The sequence below is a fragment of the Sceloporus undulatus genome, chromosome 4 (genome assembly GCF_019175285.1).
Source record: "Sceloporus undulatus isolate JIND9_A2432 ecotype Alabama chromosome 4, SceUnd_v1.1, whole genome shotgun sequence".
Lineage (NCBI taxonomy): Eukaryota > Metazoa > Chordata > Lepidosauria > Squamata > Phrynosomatidae > Sceloporus > Sceloporus undulatus.
In genome coordinates this window covers 246,444,011-246,467,787 of record NC_056525.1, presented here as the reverse complement: position 1 = coordinate 246,467,787, position 23,777 = coordinate 246,444,011, and the positions used below count along the sequence as shown (strand labels likewise).

The following is a 23,777-nucleotide window of genomic DNA, read 5'->3' as shown; positions in this document are numbered from 1 at the left end:
CATTCTGTGCAAACTTTGAATGCTTTGCTGAGCAGGAAACAGCATTATTCTACACAGAAAATGATATTTCTAAAAAAAGAGAAGATGCTGTTTTCTGTGCCAACAATAGTATGAATAAGTCCCCAACTACAGCACTTTCTGCACAGGGAACAACACTTGGTATGCAGAGTCATACTTCTTGAAGGAATGACAGGATTTTGTACTTTTGTTCACAGGCAGGCAATTGCCAGAGAGTGAAAGGGTCTAACTGGGTCTCTGCTGGAACTCAGAGGACCATACATACCTTGAATCTCATAAAAACCCTTATTATTGTTGTTATTTTACCAATTCCCTCCCATGCTAGGTTCAGGACTAGTTTTTAATTCTCAACCCAGGGACCCCAGAGTCAGTGTGGTGTAGTAGTTTCAGCATTGGACTATGGAAGCCAGGGTTCAAATCTCCACTGAGTCATGGAAACCCACTCAGTGACCTTGGGCAAGTCACACTCTCTCAGCCTCAGAGGATGGCAATGGCAAACCCTCTCTGAACAAATCTGCCAAGAAAATGGATAAGGTCAAGAAAATTATATGATAGGGTCACCTTAGAGTTGCCACAAATCAGAAATGACTTAAAGGTACACAACAACCAGAAACCCCAACACATGTCAAACTGCACCACCAGGGGATGTGGAGGGCATTACACACACACACACACACACACACACACACACACACACAGAGTTGGCCCTCCATTTTTACAGGGGATGTGTTCTGGAACCCCCTTCCCCATGAAAATGGAGGCTCACGAATATTCAAGACCCATAGACTTGAATGGGGAATGCCCCTGTACGCACAGTCTAGGCATGCACATGCCATTGAAAATAGTGGAGGTCGCCCCTTCATGGATATTCAAGGTCGCTGATCTCAGATCTGCGAGTTAGGAAGGGAAACTCTGTGTGTGTGTGTGCGCGCGTGCGCACACGCGCACGTGCACACACACACACAGAGTGTGCCCCACAAAGAAAATTAAACATTGTGTGTCTAGGAGAAAAATGCCTTATGATCATGTGTGGTCCATGTGCTATGCCTTCCTATTTTAAGCTACGTGGGGGGAATACAGCTGAAATCATCCACCTTCCAAAGGAGAGCAAGAAATAAAGAGACGTTTACCATGAATAGCCATGGTTTTCAGAGGTACAAGGCATGCATCCATCCAATGAGCAAAGCCATTGCACTCATACATCCATTGCTCAGACGCACCTTCCAGTAAGCCTAATATGTCATTTACATTCTAGGAACTGATTGTGGGTTATCACTGCCCTCTGCTGGACAGAATCAGATCTGCTCAGTGATGTTATGATGGCAAAAAGAGATGTGTCCACTGGGCAGGTCTGTAAGATGTGAATCAATCACTCCTGTTGATCTTTTGCACCAGTGGTTCCCAAACTTCAGTTCCTCAGGTGTGTTGGACTTCAGCACCAAGAAGCCTCAGTCAGCTTAGTGAACAGTCAGGAATTCTGGGAGCAGAAGTCCAAAACATCTGGAAGACCAGAGTTTGGGAATTACTGTTCTACACAGTGCAAGCTGATAAGTCTATCCATCTCATATGTGGTCTTCCTCTCTTTCAACTGCCCTCCACCTTCCCAAGCATTAATGTATTTTCGAGTGAGTCATGTCTTCTCGTGATGTGACCACCTACACTGGCCAAAAACTCTTTGGCCTGTGGAACCAAGCTGAGTGGGTGGGAATTCTCATGCAACTATCTTCAACCTATGATATATACTACAAAAACAACAGAACTGTGTTGCATCTGAGGAAATCAACCAAGCCTATGAAATCTCATGCTGCGGTTTCTTTTGCTCAGTTAGTTAGTCTCAAAAGTGCTACAAGATCCCTTTGTAAATAGAGCTGTGTAGCTGCTAACACATTTGACCAGCATATTTACTGGGCCATATTAATAATCTCTCAGTCTCAAAGGATGGAAACAGCAAACCACTCTGAAGAAACATGCCAAGAAAACCCTATGTTAGGCTTGCCCTAGAGTCATCAAAAGTCAAAATTGATTTGCAGGCACACAGCAAAACAATTAACTATCTACTACTGAATATGTCAGTCTGGAATGTATCTATTTGGGAAGAATGGGAAGATAGCCAACTTTAAATATACAAAGGGTGTTATGTAAAACACAGGGTGAGGTTGTTTTCTGTTGGTTTGGAGACTAGATTGTACGCCATAGGCAGGTTTACTCTTATATATTTATTGTTTTTATGTACAGCGCTGTGCAAATCTACAGTGCTATATAAATAAAGAATAATAATAATAATAATAGAATGAGAAACAATGGATTCAAATTTTCAGAAAAGGGATTCTACTTAAAAGATGAGGAAGAACTTTGTGATGGTGAATGTTGTTCAGATTCCCTTGAAATAGATCTCATGGTCTTTCAAGGGAATTGACCCCACCATTGAAAGATCATGGGATCTCCTTCATTGGTGGTTTTTAAATAGATCTCGGGCAGCCATCTCTCAGAAGTGCTTTAGTTGTCTATTCTTCCATGGATTAGGAGGCACAAACAAATAAGCAAAAGTAGTTTGCTAGGCAAATAACACAAACTGCCATTTTGTTTGTCATAGCCACTGTGAAAAATGAAGGTTGCAGGTTGAAATCCTAGGAAGATGTTATGACAATAGCATTCCATAATTAAAACCCAATGGAGTAACTCAATACGTGATGAGTTGAAATATGTATATTAATGATATCCTCATTTTGCTTTGCGGTTATAATGGATGGCTGCTCTTCCCTGAATTAACCATTTTTAAATGTGGGAACTAGTAGCAGCTGGTAGTTCCCATGTCAGTGGAATAGGAAATCCACTTCAGATTTTACTCTGAACTTTAACATTGCTATCCAAGGAGATGTATCTATCTGGGGGATAGGAATTTCTCCGTTCTTTTGCCTGTGGATATCTAGGGTCACGTTTGCAGATAGGGGGAAAGTGTGAATGGCCTCTTTTTAGCCCTGGCCCAGCGCTAGAGCTTCCCCACATCTGTTTTATTTGCAGTAATGCAGCTCCCAATACAGTTGCCTTTGCCACAGCTCCAGGACAGATGGTTGCCTGCCACCATTTATGTTCTTCACCCGGAACAACTTTATAATAATAATTAAAAATTCCTGCTTGTGAAGCACCCAGAATTTCATGATCTTGAAATACACTGTCCCAAGTGGCATAGAGGAAGGGGAAATTACCTGGAATAGCATTTCCCTCTCGTCCATGTGCTTCTGGTGGCATGTTTTGACATCACAATGGGTTCCCAGTGTCTCACAAGCAGAAATAATTCTTTAGTTTAATGCCATTCCAGGTGGGGAAGGTAAATGGCATCCATAAGCAATCTAGGAGAAAGGCAGCAGTGGTGGGAACTGGCTGAAAATAGTGGCACCTGCCAGATGATCTGTCAAAGACATTCTTGTTATTATAGAACACACACAGGGAAAACTGGTTTTCACCCTATGATTTCCTATCATCAAACCTATGCGGGGTCAACCGCACTTGGGCGCTCCCCGCTGGCCAATTTGCTCTTGCGGGACGCACAGCAAACCGCCGACTCCCGCGCAGGCAAAAGAAGCTCAATTGCTGAGGCTTCTTCTTGCTGCGCCTCTATGACGTAGCGAGGCGACTGTGCGGACTCGCACGTCAGAGGCTCCGCAACCCGTCTGACGTCTATGCAATGCGTCCAGTACGTAAAGATGGCGGCACCACATGGTAGAAGGTGCGCCGCGCATCTTGTACGTATAGGATACGTACTAGGGTAGGGGGGTGCGGAGCACCGCCCCGTCCTAACCCAGTACGTTATCCATCGTAATATTAATGCAGTGTGTATACCGCCTTTGAGTTTCAAAAATCTGCATTAAGAAATTTTTTACTCCAAGTTTGCTCCTGACTGGTCCCTGTGCCACATGTTCTGATCATGCCAGATTCAAAGAAAATGTCATGCATTGTGTATTTTGATTAGCACAGATTGAGGGGGGGGGGGTTCATTTTTTATTCCCCTCATGTAGACTTGGTCCAGGTTTTGTAACCTTCATTTAGCAAGTATTTCTATGAAAGGTGTAACAGTAGGTGGTACTGGGGCTAAGCACAGTGATGGTTATGAAGCCAGGAACAAAGATCTCTGCCTAGAAAGGGAATAAGGAGCTCCAAAAACACATGAAAGCTCTCACCCTGCATTGCAATTGGAAGACCAAATGGCTGCCAGCCAGCATCTTTCCCTTCATCGTCTTCCACCTCCTAAACCTGTCAGTTATATTCCATCATAACAGGATCAGTTGCCAATCACAGTCACTTTGCAAAACTGAGTGAAATGGGTTCTTTCTCTTTTTAATGGGTGATGTGGTGGTATAGTGGTGTAGTGCTTTGAGCATTGGATTAGGACTCTGGAAACAAGGGTTCACATCCTGGCTCGGCCATGAAAACCCACTGGGTGACCTTTAGCAAGTTACACTCTCTCAGCCTCAGAGGAGGGCAATGACAAAACCCCCTCTGAAAAATCATGCTAAAAATGACATGATAGGTCCACCTTAGGTTCACCATAAGTTAGAATTGACTTGAAGGCACACAACAACAACAACAACAACAACAACAACAACAAAACAACAACAACAAAGCTCTGAAATAAATAATAATATTGGAGATTATATCTATGAAAACAGGGATGGACAATGGTCAGGGTTCAGGAGTTGTATTATTCCCCTCCCCAGTATCTTGGGGAACTATACACTTCTTGTTTTCCCCCACTGAAAATTTCTTTGAGACTAAAGAGACAAAATGTTTTTACTCAGGTACTATGTCAGGGTGCGATGTCCACCTGATATTTTGGAAGGAGGGGATTGATAGCAGAAAAGGGAATTATTTGGCTTATTTCCTTCCCATCAAAAATATCCCAGCTTCTTTAACTGGTGGATTGCAGGTACTGTACTCATAATCTCATGTTTACAGAGAGATTACATTCTTGAGATCTCACTGTTTGTAGTGTTAACCATAAGCACACGATCATTTCAGTTTGATATGGTGTACTCTACCACTTCAGATTGTAAAGGGTGGAATGTGATGTACACTTGTGAAAAATGGAAATCCCCTCACACCAGACACAGACACAGACACAAACACAGACACACAGAGTTATCTTTCTTGTATTTATCTCATGGCTTTGAAAAATCATATACTGCCATCACATTCTCCCCTGCAGCAATGAGTTCCATGGATTTTATAGGCAATGCATCTAGTTTCTGCTTCTTATAAAGTTTCAGAGATGGTGGTGTAATCTTATGATGAAAGACAGTATGTGAAATTGTTTAGTTTACCCACTCTTTTCCAGCTGGAATTGTATAATCATAGTAACAGTCCATTCATTCATTCATTCATTCATTTATATCCCACTATCCTCCAAGTTTTGGAACTCAAAGTGAGTTACACAGTTGAAACATGCACCTACAAAAGTTCGTTACCATTAAATTTATTTTCTGCTGCTCCAGAGAACAGGACCTGAAGCAATGGGTTCAAACTACAGGAAAAGAGATTCCACCGCATCATTAGGAAGAACTTCCTGACATTAAGAGCTGTTCAACAGTGGAAGAGGCTGCCTGGAAGGGTGTTGAAGTCTCCTTCTTTGAAGGTTTTTAAACAGAGGTTGGATGGACATCTGTCAGGGGTACTCTGATTCTGTGTTCCAGCATGGGAGGAGATTGGACTTGGTGCTCTTTGACATCTCTTCCAACCCTATGATTGTATCTTAAAATATAATTAATTGTAGAATTTCAAAACTGTATCAATAGATCCATGGTACTGAGCCAATTGAAGAATTTGACACCTTGGTCAGCTCCCCAAGAGCTTCTGCCTTTTATGAAAAGGAATGAAGATGAGCAAAGAGTTACATCCTTTTGGGTCACTATTCCTTACTCAGTTGTAAGACCAGACTATGCTCTTCCTAAGGCCTCTATTATCCAGGGTATTTTTACAATATGCCCCCCCCCCCCCAGTGCCTTTTCCTTTTCTGAACCCTGCTTGGACACCTGGCACTTCTTGCTCAATCTATGACAAGAGTATTTGTTATAGAATTTTGATAACAAATCCAGGGCTGGATTAGAAAATGCTGATGTCCAGAACTAGGTGAGCTTCTGAAATGGAAAGAATACTTGTGATTTTTCTCTTCCTTGCTGAGAAAATGTACCTCGAAGACACAGTGGTCCACCACTGTGAGATTTTTCACATTCTAGATATGTGCAAACAATGACTGGCTTCCTGTTAGTGACATACACCAATGTAATTCTGGTCCAAAGCACACTGTAGAAATAATCCAGTTTGAGACTGCCTTAACTGCCCTGGCTCAATGTTAGAGAATTCTGGGAACTGTAGTTTTGTGAGACATTTAGTCTTCTCTATCAGAGAACCCTCGTACCACAACATATTACAATTCCCAGAATGTCCTAGCATGAGCCAGGACAGTTAAAGTGGTCTCAAACTGGATTATTTCTGCAGTGTGTTCTTGACCTCTGTTGCATGTTTCTTTTGGGTTTTTGGGGAGGGAGGAACCCACCATTTCCCTCATACTACTACCTCCAACCCCCATGAAACTCTTCTGGTTCTCCCTCCACCCCTTAACTTGGCCATGTAGTAGTTGGTGGATCACAAGAGGCAGCAAAAAATGGTCCAGATGTACAATGACAACATCTTTACAACCAGATGTGCAATGGCAACTTCTTTCTCTGCATCCAAAGGAGGACCCCTACAAAGTCCTGGAGGATGCTTTTGTTGTTGCTTGTCCGGCAATTGCATGGCTGGCCAATGTGCAACCTGTGAACAGCATGAATCCCCCAGAGTCACACTTGTGGCATTTTTCCCCCCAAGCTTTTTTGCTGTCATTGGCTTTTTGCCCCCAAAATGCCATTGAGGAGGACAGCAATTTGGAGGAAACGTTTTCCAGATTTTGTTATATAGTGAAGGGTTTGGTCACCAAGTCCTATGAAGATATCATCAGCTTAGCGTAGACAGTGAGAGGTAATATGAGAGTCATAAAAATAAAGTGGTCTTGTTTCCTGCTGCAGCAGAGAACAGGACTGAACTAATGAATGGAAATTCCAAGAAAAGGAAATTCCAGTGAAACACTGTGAAGTATATCTTATTGGCAAGAGCTGTTTGGCAGTGGAAGAGACTGTCTCTGAAGGTGGCTTCTTTTTCCAGCAATTTGGATAGTGACCTGTCAGGGATGCTTTAGAGAGGAATTGGTGTCCCTTGATGTCCCCTTCCAACTCAATGTTTTTTTACGATTCCACTGCCATCTCCTGTATATTTCCCCCTCTCTGCTCTCTCAACCACTTCAGATTGCAGGAGCAAGGTTGCTTTAGCATCTTAATTGAATCGACTTCTGAAAGAGAGTCAGACCCTGCCAACAAGGCTGCTGAGTTCGATTTGCTGTGGCTGGAGATAGGAGTTGATCTGGGTAGCTCAGCAAAGCCAGAAGGGGTTCCATTTGTGCCATGTGACTCATCTTCCATCGGCACGTTCCAGCTGCTGAGAATCAATGGAAGCTCTTGATACTCCAGCCTCTTCATTATCATGCTCCTGGAATCACTTGAAGATCCACTCTTGTGTACTCTAGGCCTTCTGGACATTTTATGCCTGGGGTCCCCCCTCCCTCCCACTGAACATTTTGAAATTTATCATATCACACCAGGTAACAGAATGTGTCCCAGCAAAGTTAAATTGCTATAGATTGCTCATGCTGCCAACTTCTTTCTTTCATTTAGTCTCAAAAGTGCTACAAGATCTCTCTACATACTGCCATAGATAAGTGAGATAAATCCCAGCTGACAGTCTATCTGACAAAGGCCAGAAGACCAGAATCAAATAGATGTTCCACAACAGGATAGTAAGCCGGTTATGGAAGAACTAGGTTCTGTGTGTGTATATGTGTGTGTTTGTGTGTGTGAAAGAGAGAGCTTCTGTTCTCACATGCTGCGAAGTCAAATTCCAGGAGGGTTCTCATATAAGGCCATCAGTGTCAATACCAAGAATAGGAAAAGAATGAAACACATGTAGTCACAGAATCATAGATGGAAGAGACCACAAGGGACATCCAACCTGCTACTGTGAAAGATATATATACCACATATGCTAGAAAAGGTATGAGTAACCCATATGACCATGGCCAAGTTTGGAGATCTTCAAGAGAGGCCCTTCTCTTCCTTCTTGCCACCCTCCAAGATACATCTGGCAGGATGATGAGAGAGGACCAATTGGAAATTACTTGAAGGCACACAAAAACAACAACACATTTAGTTTAACTCTGGGTGCATCTACATGGTAGACATAAACCAGTTTGAGACCATTTTAAGTGCTGTAGCTCCATCCTGTGGAACCCTGGGATTTATTGTTTTACAAGTTCTTTAGACATCTCTGGCAAAGGGCCTCACCAAACTACAATTCTCAGGATTCTGTAGGATGGAGCCCTGGCAGCAGTGTCAAGCTGCATTATTTCTACAATGGAAAAATATTTTTGTAAGCAGGTTCATGAGTCCCAGGGCTGGAAGAAACGTAAGAAATGCATCCATCCATCCATCCTACAGAAGAGAAAAATGGCTCTCCTAAGGAGAGATTTAGAAGTTTGTGACTGTGCAATGCAGTATCTTGTGCATTTTAATTCTTAGAATTCTTACATCAGGGTAAGGAAGCTCCGGAGAGCATGAGATAGTATCGCTCCCTCCTCAAAGAGCAGAAAGATGTTATTAATTTATTTATTTATTGCATCTGAAAGGAATCTTTATCTCTGCCATCCCCAACTTGGCAGATGATGGTCTTTCTTTGTAGCAAGAGATCCATTTAAATGCAAATGTTGACTTTTGCCTTGCCTCCAGAGGGGAAACGCTTTGGAACAACATTGAAAACAATCTTCCCTCTCCCTCTCTCTCTTTCGCTATACTTCCAATTCTTTAAAAAAAAATTAATCATAAAGTTTAATATCACATTTAATATCACTTGAACCAACAAGGACCAAGGTAATAAACATACATTAATTTGATTATGAAACAAAATAGGGCAAAATAAGACAATAAAGAAAACAAAACTCTTAGTTCCCTACTCCACCCACTAAAATGACTTCTAGTTTTCTCTGACTGCATTGTATTAAGTACATTAAATATAATGTTACTCCTCTCTAAATTACATCAATCATATTTACTATTTCTCCTTATAACACAAACAAGATTTGCTTTCTGTCTATCAAAGCCTACCATTACAGTGGCAGCATCCACACTGCAAAAAACAATCCAGGTTGACACCATTTTATCTGCCATGCCTCAGTATGATGGATTTCTGGGAATTGTAGTTTTTGTGAGATATTTAGCCTTCTCTGTCAGAGAGCCTTGGTGCCAAAATAAACTACAGTTCCCAGAATTCCATAGCATTGAGCCATGGCAGTTAAAGTGGTATTAAACTGCAATATTTCTACAGTATAGGTGCACACAGGGGAATGAGGGGAGTTTTGCAGCCCATTGTCTAGACTAGGAGCACAGAAAGCGTAACCCCAAGGGACACATACAGCTCCTAGACTTCTTCTTTTGTAGCCCTGAAGCCTCTGTCAGTATCTCAAAGTCCCCTAATCCCTCCTTCATTTTTTTAAAAAGGCCCCAAGGCTGCATTCGCACTGCAGAAATAATGCAGGTTGACATTACTTTAATTGCCATGGCTCAGTGCTATGGGATTCTGAGAATTGTAGTTTGTGTGGCACATGTAGCCTATGCTGTCAAAGAGCTCTGGTGCCAGAACAAACTACAGTTCCCAGAATTCCATAGCACTGAGCCCTGATAGTTGAAGTGGTGTCACCCTGGATTATTGCTGCAGTGTGGATGCAGACTGCCTTGAAATATTACAATCTATGCAGAAAATGCTGTTTTCTGGCAAAAGAACCACTTGCAAATTTTGCGTAGAATAAGTCCTGAACTGTGAAGATTCTTCAGTCCAGCATTCTTCTCATCAGGGTTTCTCAGCACTCAAAAATATGTTTTTGACCATTTTTTGGAATAACGTTTGAATATTCTTTCCATCTCTACATCCGAGAAGCCTTGTGCATGCTTTGAACTACAGCACCCTCATTGTCATCTCCCATCACCATTGTCCACATTGACTGTGGAAAATGCAAGTTATAATGCAAGTCTGTTTCTGTGCATGAAGACTGAAAGATGGAGAGATGAGAATTTATGCTCCAGGGATAACTGGCTTTTCCCCTATTTTAGTGGTTTTACTTCTGATGATCCCCTTTGCCTGGCTTAGTTCCTTGAGATTTATCATGCATAACGTTTCAGGCTGTTTTAATCACAGGAAAGGTAGCCTGAACTATTTATACATAAAAGATCATTCCCATGGAAGGAGAAACCTTTCCATCTTTGCAATGTGCGAGTGATTCACGCAAGTTTCTTTTTCAAGAGGAGAAAAATCTGGAAGGGCCTGGATTGCCAACCGTCAGATTTGATGGCTGCGTGGGCTGAGCGAACGGATTGATTTTTGAAAACTTTATTTTATGAATGCCCATAAGCTCCACCTCCACAAAACCATTGCCTCCATGGTAACAAAATTAAGTTTAAAAGCGGGCAGGGACCCAATATAAAATAAGGAGGGAGGAAACTGGGAAGAGAACCAAGAGAGAGGGTGGCACTCTCCTAAACGTTGCAGGCACAAGAGGAGACCAAGGCAGGCAGAGGCAAGATATTGGGTTCCTTCCAAGATCTACCTTCCGGCAACAGAAAGGCTTATGGAAGGTCACTCTGCCTGAATTTTGAAAATTCCACTGCTCCTTCTAAAGGCACAGAGCATGTGGTTGCTGTGTGCAGTCAAGTCATTTGTGACTTGTGGCAACCCTAAGGCGAACCTGTCATGGGGTTTTCTTGGCCAGGTTTATTCAGAGGAGATTTGCCATTGCCTTCCCCTGAGGCTGAGAGTTTGTGACTTGCCCAAGGTCACCCAGTGGGTTTCATGGCTGAGCTGGGAATTGAACATTGGTCTCCAGTGTCATAGTCCAATGCTCAAACCACTGCACCACACTGGCTACCTAGTATAGGTTACTCCACTCCATTAATTTCATAATATCTACAATATCCAGAATCCTATTGGTGTCTTACACCTATGTGAGTTCCCCTGCAGAAGTAGTTGAGTATTTTAGTTCTACGTGGAACAGCTGCATTCAGTCTGAGTTGTGCATGTGCTGCCTGTATGCATGGATGCAAATTTGCATTGTGCATGGATGTACTTGCACATTTAGTTGTGTATACAATGTTTTGGTTCAGTTGTGCAATGCTGCCATTTCATGTAAAGGCTGAGTAGCACAATTCATGTTCAACTGTACATAAGGAGATTTAGGTCCACACTGCAGAAATAATCCAGTTTGAGACCGCTTCAACTGCCCTGGCTCAGTGCCGGGGAATTCTGGGAACTATGGTTTTGTGAGACATTTAGGCGTGAGACAGACCACCCTAAAAGGGTGGCCTGCCGGTGGCTTATTTCCCTCTAGAGGGACACCGCAGCTGCCAGACTGCATGACATCCATCTGGAATAAAAAAACCTGGAAAAAAACCGGGTTCTTTTTGTGCCACTGGGTGGATGTCACGACTGCACCAATGGCGCACTCATTACATGAGCGACACGCAGGGACGTGCAGATGCTGTGCATCGCTTACGTAAAGATGGCGGCCCCCGTGTGGACAGGAGACTGCCATCAAAACATTGCCAGCATGCACTAGTGTTAGGGACTGTGTGGTTGGTGCATGGTCCCTAACCCTAGAATCGCTGGTGGCACTGCGCTTTGGGACCGTCTGTCCCGCACCACAGTCTTCTCTGTCACTCTGGTGCCACCATAAATTAATGTTCCCAGGATACCCTAGTTCTGAACCAGGGCAGTTAAAGCAGTCTCAATCTGGATTGTTTCTGTAGTGTGTTTTGGACCAGTAACTATGTGAATTCCATAGGCATAGATTCTATGTAGATAATGATTTTAGATTGTCTCTCCAGTCATACAGTCAGGTAGCAATAGCAATAGCAAGTACATTTCTATACTGCTTATCAGTGCACTTAAGCACTCCCTAAGCAGTTTACAATGAGATTTTCATTGAAACAGATCTTAGTGATGGCTGCCCTGCATTTCAACTCTCTGCTGGTATTGCCCAGACCTGCTTCCTTAAATCTGGACACCCTGATTCCTAATGCCATTACAATTATGAGACCTGTCTTTCATTCTCCATATTCATGTTAAAAATCAAGATCAGTTCATACATTATACCAGCATGATACAACCTTCCTGCAGCTTTGTACACTTGACAGTGACTGGGTGCCATTGTGAAATACGCAGTCTGCAATGTATCATAGTAATGCACAATATACAGTTCATAACCATAATGTGTGACATTGCTGTCTGTGCAACTCTGCACTGTCAGCAGAACATGTCTGGTGAGCTACAGCAAACACTTCACTGAGCCTGCATTGGGCAACTTACACATGCCAGTCTCTCTATAGCTGCTGCCACACTGCAGAATTAATGCAATTTAACACCGCTTTAACTGCCATGGTTCAATCCTATGGAATCCTGGGATTTGTAGTTTGTTGGGGCACCAGAGCTCTCTGATGAAGGAGAAATATTTCACAAAAATACAAATCCCAGAATTTCATAGCATTGAGCCATGACAGTTAAAGAAGTGTCAATCTGCATTAATTCTGCAGTGTAGATGTAGCCTAACATAAGACCAACTAATAAGTACCACATTGCAGAAGAAACTAGAAACTGGATCTCCCAAATCCGAAAGCAGGACATTAACCGATATCCTATATTGGCTATTTCATGAAGTTGTTATTTCAAAGATAAGAACAGCGTCATATTTAGCTTTGTAGCATTCCTTCCTTTGCTTTCCTCCTTTGCAGACACACCAACATCTCTCTCTATTATTTCCCTCTGTGCCCCCAATATCAGGATACAGTGGTACCTCGGGTTACGAAATTAATTCGTTCCGCGGCTAATTTCGTAACCCGAAAAACCTTCGTAACCTGAATTGCCATAGGCGCTAATGGAAAAAAATAGCTCTCTGCTGCCCTCCGGTGGCGAAATAGCGCCGGCGTTTTTTCGTAACCCGAAAAAACCTTCGTAAGCCGAAACAATAAATCCCTATGGGATTTTTTCATATCCCGAAAAATTCGTAAGCTGGGTAATTCGTATCCCGGGGTACCACTGTATGTGCCTTTAACAGTCAGCATCCTCTAAACTGTGACCCTTAGAGCTGCTATCAAATGACATCTGAGATCTCCACTTCTTTTTGCCAGTCACCTGGAGCTGATATCTCCAGAATCAGCAGGAACATTAATGGGATGTTTGCTCTCCCTGACAGCTGAGAAATCTGATTCATCAAACTGCGGAAAAGACGTTAGTAGCCCTAGGGACCTTTGTAGCATCAGAAATTAAGTCCATCACTCATTCCCTTTAGATACTGAAACAAGCCAAATATAGAAAATAGACAAATGCCACTCATCTGCTCCTGTTCCGGAAGACTACAATGTAAATAAATGGGTAGACCAGTCCAGAAAGTGTGTGTAACTTGGGCTGTTGTTGCTATGTGTCTTCTAGTAATTTCTGACTTATGGCAACTTGAAGGTGAACATATCATAGGGTTTTCTTGGCAAGAAGAGGTTTGCCATTGCCTTCCCTTGAGGCTGAGAGAGTGTGACTTGCCCAAGCTTACCCAGTGGGTTTCATGGCCAAGCTGGAAATTGAACTCTGTCTCCAGAGTCCTAGTCCAACATGGTAACTCTCCTGATATTATGTGTGAGTTTCCAGAGGCATAGTGGTGTTAGTCCGGAGTATATGTATGCGATGGGATCTTGCAGCACCTTTGAGACTAACTGTATCCATGTAGTTCATTGGCGATTGTGCTATACAATGCTGAATACCAACACTGGGTAATCTATATATTCATCTATTGGAATAGTTATATCCTCCCTTTTATTGTGAGATCTCAGGAAGGAGATTTAAAGCAACCAGTTCCAAATTGGATTCACTAAGGCTGCATCTGGACTGCAGTAATAATGCAGTGCAGTTTGTAGTTCGTTGCGGCACTAGAGCTCTCTGAGCTAAATAGCTCACAAAATCACAAAGCCCAGCATTTCATAGCATTGAGCCATGGCAGTTAAAGTGGTGTCAAACTGCATTATTTCTGCAATGCAGACACAGCCTGGATAAAGATAAAAACAAACCAAATAACTTAATCAAAACAGCCTAAAATACATTTTTTAAAAACCCGCATTCGTGCTTGAAAGTAACAATCTTCGTCTTTTGCACAGTTAGTCTCAAAGATGCTCCAAGAGCCCTTTGCATGTGTGAGATTGTTCCACCTATACAGGCAGTGAGGATAGCCCATCTTTCACAAGAAACACTGCAATCTGAGGCTGAAATCCTACCATTTCTGCCCCCATAATTTCCTTACACGTATTCTACTTTTTTGGCTATTGTGTAACATCCATATTCAATTTAAATTTGTGGAAGCAGAACTCCTCAAGTGTGTCAGAGGCATATGAAGTTGCAGCAATTGAGGTATGCTGAGAATAAAGGGGGAAAGTGGGAGGAGGAGAAAGAAACTGGGGCATTTTAAAAGCTGCAGAAAAAAGTGCAAAAACAGAGAATTAATCCCAAATGTCTCTGCTAAATTGGAACAGTTGGAGGTTATGTAAGCAACCCCATTCACATGTTACAAGAGTGGACCTTTGCAATAATAGCACCCAACGTACGTAGTGAGTCCAGTTTGGAATTGGTTGTTTTATATCTCCTTCCATCATTCCAATAGATGAATATATAGATTAGACAGTGTTGGTATTCAGCACTGTATAGCACCATCACCACTTAACTATGTGGGTGTAGATATATATACTAGACAAGGACAATGTAGTTTCATGAGCAGAATTTAAAGCAGATGATATGCCAAGTGAACAGGGGAGTTTCATAGTCTGAGAAGGGGCTCTCACCCTGGAAAAAGCAACAACAACCTAGACGTGATTGCAGTTTGAAAGGAAGAGGCTTGGAAGAGGTTTAGGAGACTAGTGTTCAGGCATGTCTTTATTTCTTGGACCTTTGTGAGGCACCATCAATCTTTGCCAGAGAAAGCTAAAGACATTGTAAAACTACAGTTTTCCATAGGATGTGTGTCTGCACTGCAGAAACAAAGCAGTTTCACTGCCATGGCTCCATGCGATAGAATTCTGGGATTTGTAGTTTTTTGAGATATTTAGCCTTCCCTGTCAGAGAGCTCTGGTGCTCCACTAAATTACAAATCCCAGAATTCCATAGCATTGAGCCATGGAAGCTAAAGTTGTGTCAAATGGTTTGATTTCTGCACTGTGGTGGCAGTTCAGGCCTATTTACAACTTAAGAAAGAAGCTTAAAGTTTATTCTCCTCCAAAGTTTACTTGTGCTCAGGTCAAGGAGACAAACAATGGGATGCACGGAAGGGATGAAAGCTGGGCCTTACCCTGGAGGTAACCCAGACTGGCATTGTCAGCAGTCAGTTTTAAAGCAGCTGTATCCAGAGCTCTCCGCTTCCCAGTTGTGTCCTGAAATGGGAGCATCATCTGCTATGCAGAACGAAGCTAATGCAAAATGCCAATGGAGGAGGGTTGAGTGGTGTGTTGGGGGGAGAAGAAGGACGAAAGGTCAACTCTTCCTTCTCTAGGCTGGAAGCCAAGCGATTGCTCACTTGGCCCTGTGGGTCACTGCCATCTTTTGTTCTTCTGATTGTTTGTGTTTATAAATATTAGATGATGCCATGCAAAGGAGAGAAAGGGCATACGGGCAGGGGCTGCATCGACTTAGAAGAGACAGTTGGGATTATGACAGGAGGATGGCGCCTCCCAGGGACCTCTTCTAACCTTATCACAAGAGAAATGCAAAATCGGGTTGGTCATTTGGCCGGCATGCCAAGGGCCTAGCTGTATGAAGTCACGCCTGACATGTCGATTCCATAAACCGCTATGATTTTTGACAATGTTGATGGCGTGGAACAATAAACAAGGCATTTTGACCATTGCAGGACTTGACCTGTCTTTTTATAAACTCGCTGGAATGTTTGCTTATAAGAACACCAATGTTGGGTTCTGATGCTGACTGTTGTTTTTCAGGTCCACACAGTCTTCTTAATGTAAACAATGTGGTTTCTGCATGGACCAGAATACTCCAAGAGGAGCCCACAATATTCTGCCTGACCTCCCCCTTACCTGGGGCTCTCTGTTGTTAAGATGGACAGCTGTTTGCATGCTGATCCCATTGTGCCACCAGCCGCTGCTGGTGCCACCACAAATCACTTGCTCTGAGGTCAGAATAAGGAGTCCAGTGTTGATTGCATGTCTGGGCACCTGGATCTGACCTCAAAGTGAGTGACTCACTGTTCCAGCAGCTGCACTGGCTGGCTCAGTGGGATGTGCAGGAGAAGAACTGCCCGGTATCACAACAGATCTGTAGCAAATAGTGAGTTTTTAAAAACTGTTCTAAGGGTGTTATACCCCAGGTTAGGTGCTAAATTGGCCCAACGTCATCCAGACCACTTGTATGGTGGGGATTGGATCATTTTATTTGACCTGTCATCTAAACCAGTCACAGTGCTTCCTAAACTTTGGTCCTCCAGGTATTTTGAACTTCAACTCCCAGAAGCCTCAGCCAGCTTAGCCAAAAGTCAGGAATTCTAGGAGCTGAAGTCCACAACATCTGGAGGACCAAATTTTGAGAACCACTCATCGAATAAATATACCAGAGAAATAAACAAGTGTCGTACAATTTACAGAGAAAATTGGTTGTGCAAAAGCTTTGTTGGTACCCAAGCCCATCATACATCCCCGTTGTATGATACATTTTATTCATAGCAAGTGATGCAGTAGATGTCTAAAGCAGAGTGCCTTAGCTGATGGGTTCCAGCATCCCCTCATAACAGGTGGTGGGGTATCCTGCAACTTTAAGAATAGCCACACTTCCTTATCTGGCCTCCATTTTTTCCCCACCTGGTTTTAAAAGTCCCATTTCCACACTCATTTCCAAGTTATACAGTCATTCCACTATATCCACAGATTCCACGTCCAAGGATTCCACCATCCATGGCTTGAAAATATTTTTAAAAATCCCAAATGCAAACCATGATTTTGCCATTTTAGATATGAGGCACCATTTTATCATGCTGTTGTATTTCTTGGGACTTGAACATCCACAGATTTTGGAATCCACAGGGGGTCCTGGCACCAATCCCCAGCAGATACCAGGAAGCCACTGTATTTGTTTTTAAAGAAAAGAGCATATTTATGGGACAAAATGGCCACAGGACCATCAGCTCTGGCAGCTCCTCTCACTAGGTGAGGCTGAAGCATTGTTGCTTGCCATGACTAGCAAAGGCTCAGGTAGGCTGGATGAAGGATGCAGAAGCAAAGCAAAGAAAAAGAGTTGTGACTCAGCCCTCAGCAGTGATTCCCAAATTTTGGTCCTCTAGGCCTTTTGGACTTCAGTTCCCAGAAGCCTCAGCTAGCTTGGCCAATGGTAAGGAATTCTGGGAGCTGAAGTCCAAAACATCTGTAAGACCACAGTTTGGGAACCACTGGGTAGAGAAAGCAGCAGTGACAAACATACGGAGGGAAGTAGCATCTGGTATTTGTTGCTAATCTCCCATCCAAATACTAACCAGGGCTGATCCTGCTTACCTTCAGAGATCAGACAAGATCTGGAGTCTTTAGGATATTTAGGGTGTACTACACAATGAGGTTCACCTAATTTATTTGTTTTTTTAATGTCTTTAAGCTAGGGTTGGGTATCTTTCATTCCATCTCCACATAAATTTTCATCATTAAAGAAATCTGCAGGACTATGTACATTTCAGGACATAGGTAATTCATATTTTAATATTAATATTAAATATATTTTTCAGCCAGTAATCATTTTTAAACATTCAAGAATGATGAAATTGGATAGATAGAAATCTGATAGTTCACTTGGAACATCATATCAGTCCAGAAGGTTCAGATCAGATCAAGTGATTTTAGATTTTGCAAGGATCAAATGCTGCAAATGATTTCAGTTTAATGCCATCTTTAGTATGCAGCAGAGGGAAACTAATAAGAGGAGATAAAGGTTTTCAGTATATCATTTTCAAGTTTAAAAGAAACAGAGCTTTTTCTGTATATTTAAGCTAACCTAGCTGATCATTTGGAGCAGCAACTGTAAGGAGCACCAATGTGTAAGCCAAGAGATGTATCTCTGAATTACAAACAATGATGTAAATGATACTGCTTTAACTGCCATGCAGTACAGAGACTTCTTAAGAAAATCAGTGTTCTTTGACTAAATAAGAGTCTTGGATGTTCAAAGAACAAAAACATCCTGGATCCTATCTCTTACTTTCTACCTGATGCTAGGCAAGGACTATTCTTTCTCCATACAGCCTAGTGAACTTGCACCTCTTCTCCCCATTAACACTTAATTATCTGATTGAAAGAGCCAGTCAGTTAACAAGATCTATAAGCAAGACAAACAAAAGTTATTCCTAGCCTCAGCGACCATGGAGGAGCAAGTGCTAAGAGAACAGACATTTGCACCTATTCTCCTTTAAAGCATGTCCTCAAGAAAAAAAAACAAAAACGTTTTCTAGTAAGGAAATATATCTGGGTCTTCACCTATTCTTGCTAAAGGTCAGGCCACACATTTCTATATCAGAGACCCAATTCTTGCACAAAGACCAGCTGCTTCAAAAAGAGCTACTCTGTTGAGAATCAGTGTAGAGCATTGGACTGTAACACCGGAGACCACGGTTCAATTCGTCACTCTGCCATGAAACCTACTTGGTACCTTGGGCAAGTCACCTGCTCTCAGCCTCAGGAGAAGGCAATGGCAAACCGCCTCTGAATAAATCTTGCCAAGAAAACCCCATGACAGGGTCGGCATATGTCAGAAATGATTTGAAGGCACACAACAACACAGAAGGCAGAAAATCACTAAAATAATTCTGGAGTCTCTCATGACTGTAGTGGCGGATGTCAGTTCTATCCTTGGAATAAGGTCTTGTCTGCACTAGCTGTAGATCTGTAGGCAGGCAAGAGCATTTTGCGCCAGAACTGGGTCTGTACTGGTCATGGTAGTATGGTCTGGTGTTCAAACAGACCAGCTGGGCCAACACCACATTGCCATGGTTGTCACGTCCTTGTTCCCAGAGCCACCACTGCTATTTCCAAACCTGAAAGAGCTCAGTAGACAGGCAGCCCAGTGTGCTGCCAGTTCTCCTGAGGATGGGCTCACCCATGCAACCAATGAGAAGAGAAGGTAGAGGAACACCCTGATCACATGGATGGCAGATATGGAAGGGGCAACCATGGTTCCAGGGACAGGCCACCTACTTCACCTGTGCTATTCAGTGTGGAAAGGGGTGATAGTGCAGAGCCTGGTATGCCAACAGCAGGCTGATCTGATTCAACCCCAGTCAAGATGTTTACATGCAACAAAACCCTACACTAACTCCAGAGATACAGGAAAATATTACTTTTCCAAATCCAGTGCAGTGGCATCCCTAGGGTTGGTGTCAGCTGGTGCGGTAACCCATGGTATTACCCTCCCTTATTGACCTCCTCTACACCATACAGAATTCATAGTAAAAAAAATTTTACTCGTAAATCATAATTCCCATATATATCACTGAATGTCATGGTAATAGTTGTGACATAAAACAACTGGCAAAATTTAAATTATACCTTTTAATTACAGTATCATATGCAAAGAATGAATGTATTTATGTATACATTGTTTCATGTGATTAAAGTGAAAATGTGTTTTTAAAGATATATATATATATATATATATATATATATATATATATATATATAATTGAAATTTGAATTTTTCAATATAAAAAACCCAATACTTGGGGCCTCTCCTTTCTCCTCCCACTGAGCCTCACCCCACTCAGCCCATCTCTTCAGCCCTTTAAGGAGACACAGACAAATGCCATAGCCTGTTTTTGTCAAAAGGCAGAAGATGGAGGAGCAGTGGTGTCACTCCCACTTAGGGTGTCACCTGGTGCAGTCTGAACCCCCCGCACCCCCCAAGTGACATCACTGCTCCAGAGCAAGGTTGAGCTGATTTAGAAGACCTGCAATATTCCACTGCAAGCCACCAGGCATTGTGCAAACAGGCAGCACTGGCCTCGAGGTGACAATGGGGTTTTTCACCTCTGCAAAGTCAAAGACATCATCCTGAACACACTTGGGGCCCACTCACATTACCTGATTAAATTCCTATCATTGTACATTAATTGCCATGGCAACATAGTATGGAATCATGAGGTTTGGAGTCTGATGATGCACTAGGCTAGGACTCTTAGGGGCTCGACAGACCACCCGAAAACGGCGGACTGGAGGCTCCTGTTTTAACTCTGGAGGGAGGCTGCAGCAGCCAAACCATGTGGCGTCCCTCCAGAGTAAAAAGAACCTGCAAAAATCAGCTTCTTTTTGTAGCGCGCTCTGCACACCATGACAGCACCTGTCACGCGTCCATGATATAAGCACGTTGCCCAGAGATGTGCATGCGGTGCCGCGCTTGCATCATGCACACGTGCCCTGTATAAAGATGGCACTGTCCATATGTGTGGATGCTGCACATTCCGGAATGCTAGAATTGGCCCTGGGTTGCCACAAACTGGCGGTCTGTACCGGGCCTAAGAGACCAGGGTTGTTCAAGCCCTGGAAAGCCACTGGGCGATCTTGGGAAAGTCACACTCTCTCATCTTTAGAGAAAAGTAACGGTAACTCCCCCCTCCCATTGAACCAATCTTGGCAACCCCATGATAGATTGATTACCCTGATTGATCGCCCAGTCCCACCGATACGGATTGTCCAATAACTGCCTCAAGATGTCCTACACCAGTGATGACTACTTTAAGTAATTTTAATTGTGTTTAATGTTGTTATTTTATTATGTGGATTAGTTTTAGAAAGGAGATAAGGGGATCATGTAATTATTATGTATGTTACTTGTATTTATTTATTTTGGTTGTGACCCACCTTTGGGAGAGGTGGGATATAAATAAAATTATTATTATTATTAGATTTGCCTAAGGAATTGTCTAAGTCAGTAAATGACTTGAAGGCACACAGTAAAAGCAGTAAGTGGCATCACCTTTGATGGCTATACCAAACCAATGGAAGGAATCTTTCACCAAATGCAAACCCTCCTTTGCCCCTATCTGGTTTATCTCTTCCCCCTACCCTGGCATATGTCTTGCAAATGTTTACTGAGGACACATATTATCTCTCTTACTTTCCAGCCTCCTCTTTCAAGAGCAAACATGAAATGTGTTGAGCCTCTGGCGGTTCCTTTTATTGTCTAACACAGAGTTCATGCAATAAAGTCCGTTAATTAAAACATGAATATTTAAAATGGCTTTCAAGAGTCTTATCTCACCAGAGGGGGAAAAAGCAGGGTTGGCTGTTAAAAAGGAGTGGAGGCGGAGGGAGGTTAACATTGTGATACAGGGCTGGGCTGGGCTGGTGGTGGGGAAACAGCTGGCTACTTCATTTTACCAGAAGATTATTCAATTATTTAATTGTGGAATGAGCATTGATTGACCCTCCCCCAGCAATACAAATGGCACTAGATGCTACATTTGGGGGAGGGAGGTGCTGAAGAGCAAAGGGAGATACATCAGGGAAGAGAACATGTGGAATTTTAATTAAAAAATTTTTGGTAGCTGTATTATCATTTTCAACAGAGTGATACTTCAACACTGCCTATGGGTCCAAAAAGCTGGTGGAATTGGCTTGCATGGTGTAACCATATTTTGGGATTTCTTTAGAGTGCCCAGTGCTTTAGGCTTGAGTTTGTGCCTTTATCCCAGAGGTGTGAATTTTCCCAGCAGCCACAGCCAACACAGACAATGGTAGGGAATACTGGGAGTCACAATCCAATTTATAGACCATAGTACTACACTGAGATGGTGTGCTTCCTAAACTTTGGTCCTTTACGTGTTTTGGACTTCAACTCCCATAAGTACTGACTATTGACCAATCTGGCTGGCGCTTTTGGGAGCTGAAGTACAAATTATCTGGAGGACCAAAGTTTAGGAATCAATGAGAGGGACTACAACTGCCTTTGCTTGTATCCTTTATCTGTCCCTGAGAAGTGAGTTCAGTGGAAGGGAAAGCAGCCTAAATTGAGGCAGACAGTTGGGCCTGGCTATATGCATAGCCCTGAACCCGAGTGTTAATTCCAGCTAGAGCAGAACCATTGAATCAATGGGTTTTCCTTATGTTTTGATTCAGCTTTTAACAATTGATTCAATGGGTATACTGGAAAAATGATTTTTTCTTTACGTTGGGATTATTTTTCTCTGACTATTTGGTTTTAGACTTTAATCAGTATTGTATTCTGGAAATGGATCTTGAGACCAACTGAAACAGGGTGTCAACTAATAATTAATTAATCATTAAAAAAATAAACACCCTGAGAGCTTGCCATTCAACAAACGAACACTACACAGATTAACATGTAAATCGCTTCCTCTCAACCAACAGTCTATATACCCCACTCTCTTCCATGTCAGCATTCCCTGAAAATGCCAAAGCCACAGCTGCTGGCTAAACATTAGGAATAAACTCTTCTAGAACATGGCCTCATAGCCCGAAAGACCCACAAAAAAACTATGGATGCCGGTCGTGAAAGCCTTCGACTTCACAACTCTGATATTCTCTGTTATCTTACTCCCTTGGCTACTTGGAATGCCAGTTTTCTCTGAATGCCTAAACTGAATTTCTAAATCCTAAATTCAAATTTGAAGTAACTTCAAGGTTAGATATTGGGAACTGAAGTAAAAATTCATTGCTGGGGATAGAATTTTTATTTGGGGGCAACAACTTCATTTTGCCACCCTGGTTGGCACTGTATATCAGTGATCCCATGATGTACAAGTAATTATCCCTTGTGCACGCACTGGTAACCTCACGCCTTGATTTCTGTAATGCACTCTACATGGGGCTACCCCTGTGCTTGACTCGGAAATTACAGCTGGTTCAAAACATGGCAGCCAGGCTTGTGTCAGGTACATCTAGGAGGGACCACATTACTCCGGTTTTGAGGTCCCTCCACTGGCTGCCTATCAGCTTCGGGGCCCAGTACAAGGTGTTGGTTATCACCTTTAAAGCCCTAAATGGCTTGGGTCCAAACTATCTTAGAGACCGCCTCCTCCCGTACAATCCTCCCCGCGCTCTCCGGTCCTCTGGGAGGAACTTACTGCAGCCTCTAAAATCTAGGCTTGCGGCAACCTCCCAGAGGGCATTCTCTGCTGTCGCCCCCAAACTCTGGAACGACCTGCCGGATGAGATCCGTCAGATAACATCATTAGACAGCTTTAAAAAAGCGGTCAAGACGGATCTCTTCCGGCAGGCCTTTCCAGATTAACCATCCCGGCCCAGGTTCCCAGGTTCCCTGATTCCCTCATTCCTCCCGTGGCCCCATCTTAGAGATGGTTGAGGATCAACAGAGGGATATCAGGGTTTTTAGTTTTAATTGCTGTTTTTATCCTTGATATTGTATTTTTAATATGTTATACTATTTAATACTGTCTTAAGGGGGGGGAGGGATAAAGTGTTTTTAATTGTCATATTTTATATTTTACTGTTGTTAACCGCCCGGATTGGTTTGCCAGAGGGCGGTATACAAATTATTATTATTATTATTATTATTATTATTATTATTATTATTATTATTAT

The 23,777-nt window shown here is 42.7% G+C and overlaps 1 protein-coding gene across 1 annotated transcript in view; it reads right to left on the bottom strand.

Annotated features, from left to right (window-relative positions):
- LOC121929178 (adhesion G protein-coupled receptor B1-like) overlaps positions 1-23,777 on the bottom strand; it is a 159,635-nt gene that overhangs the window by 10,555 nt on the left and 125,303 nt on the right. The window lies entirely within an intron of this gene.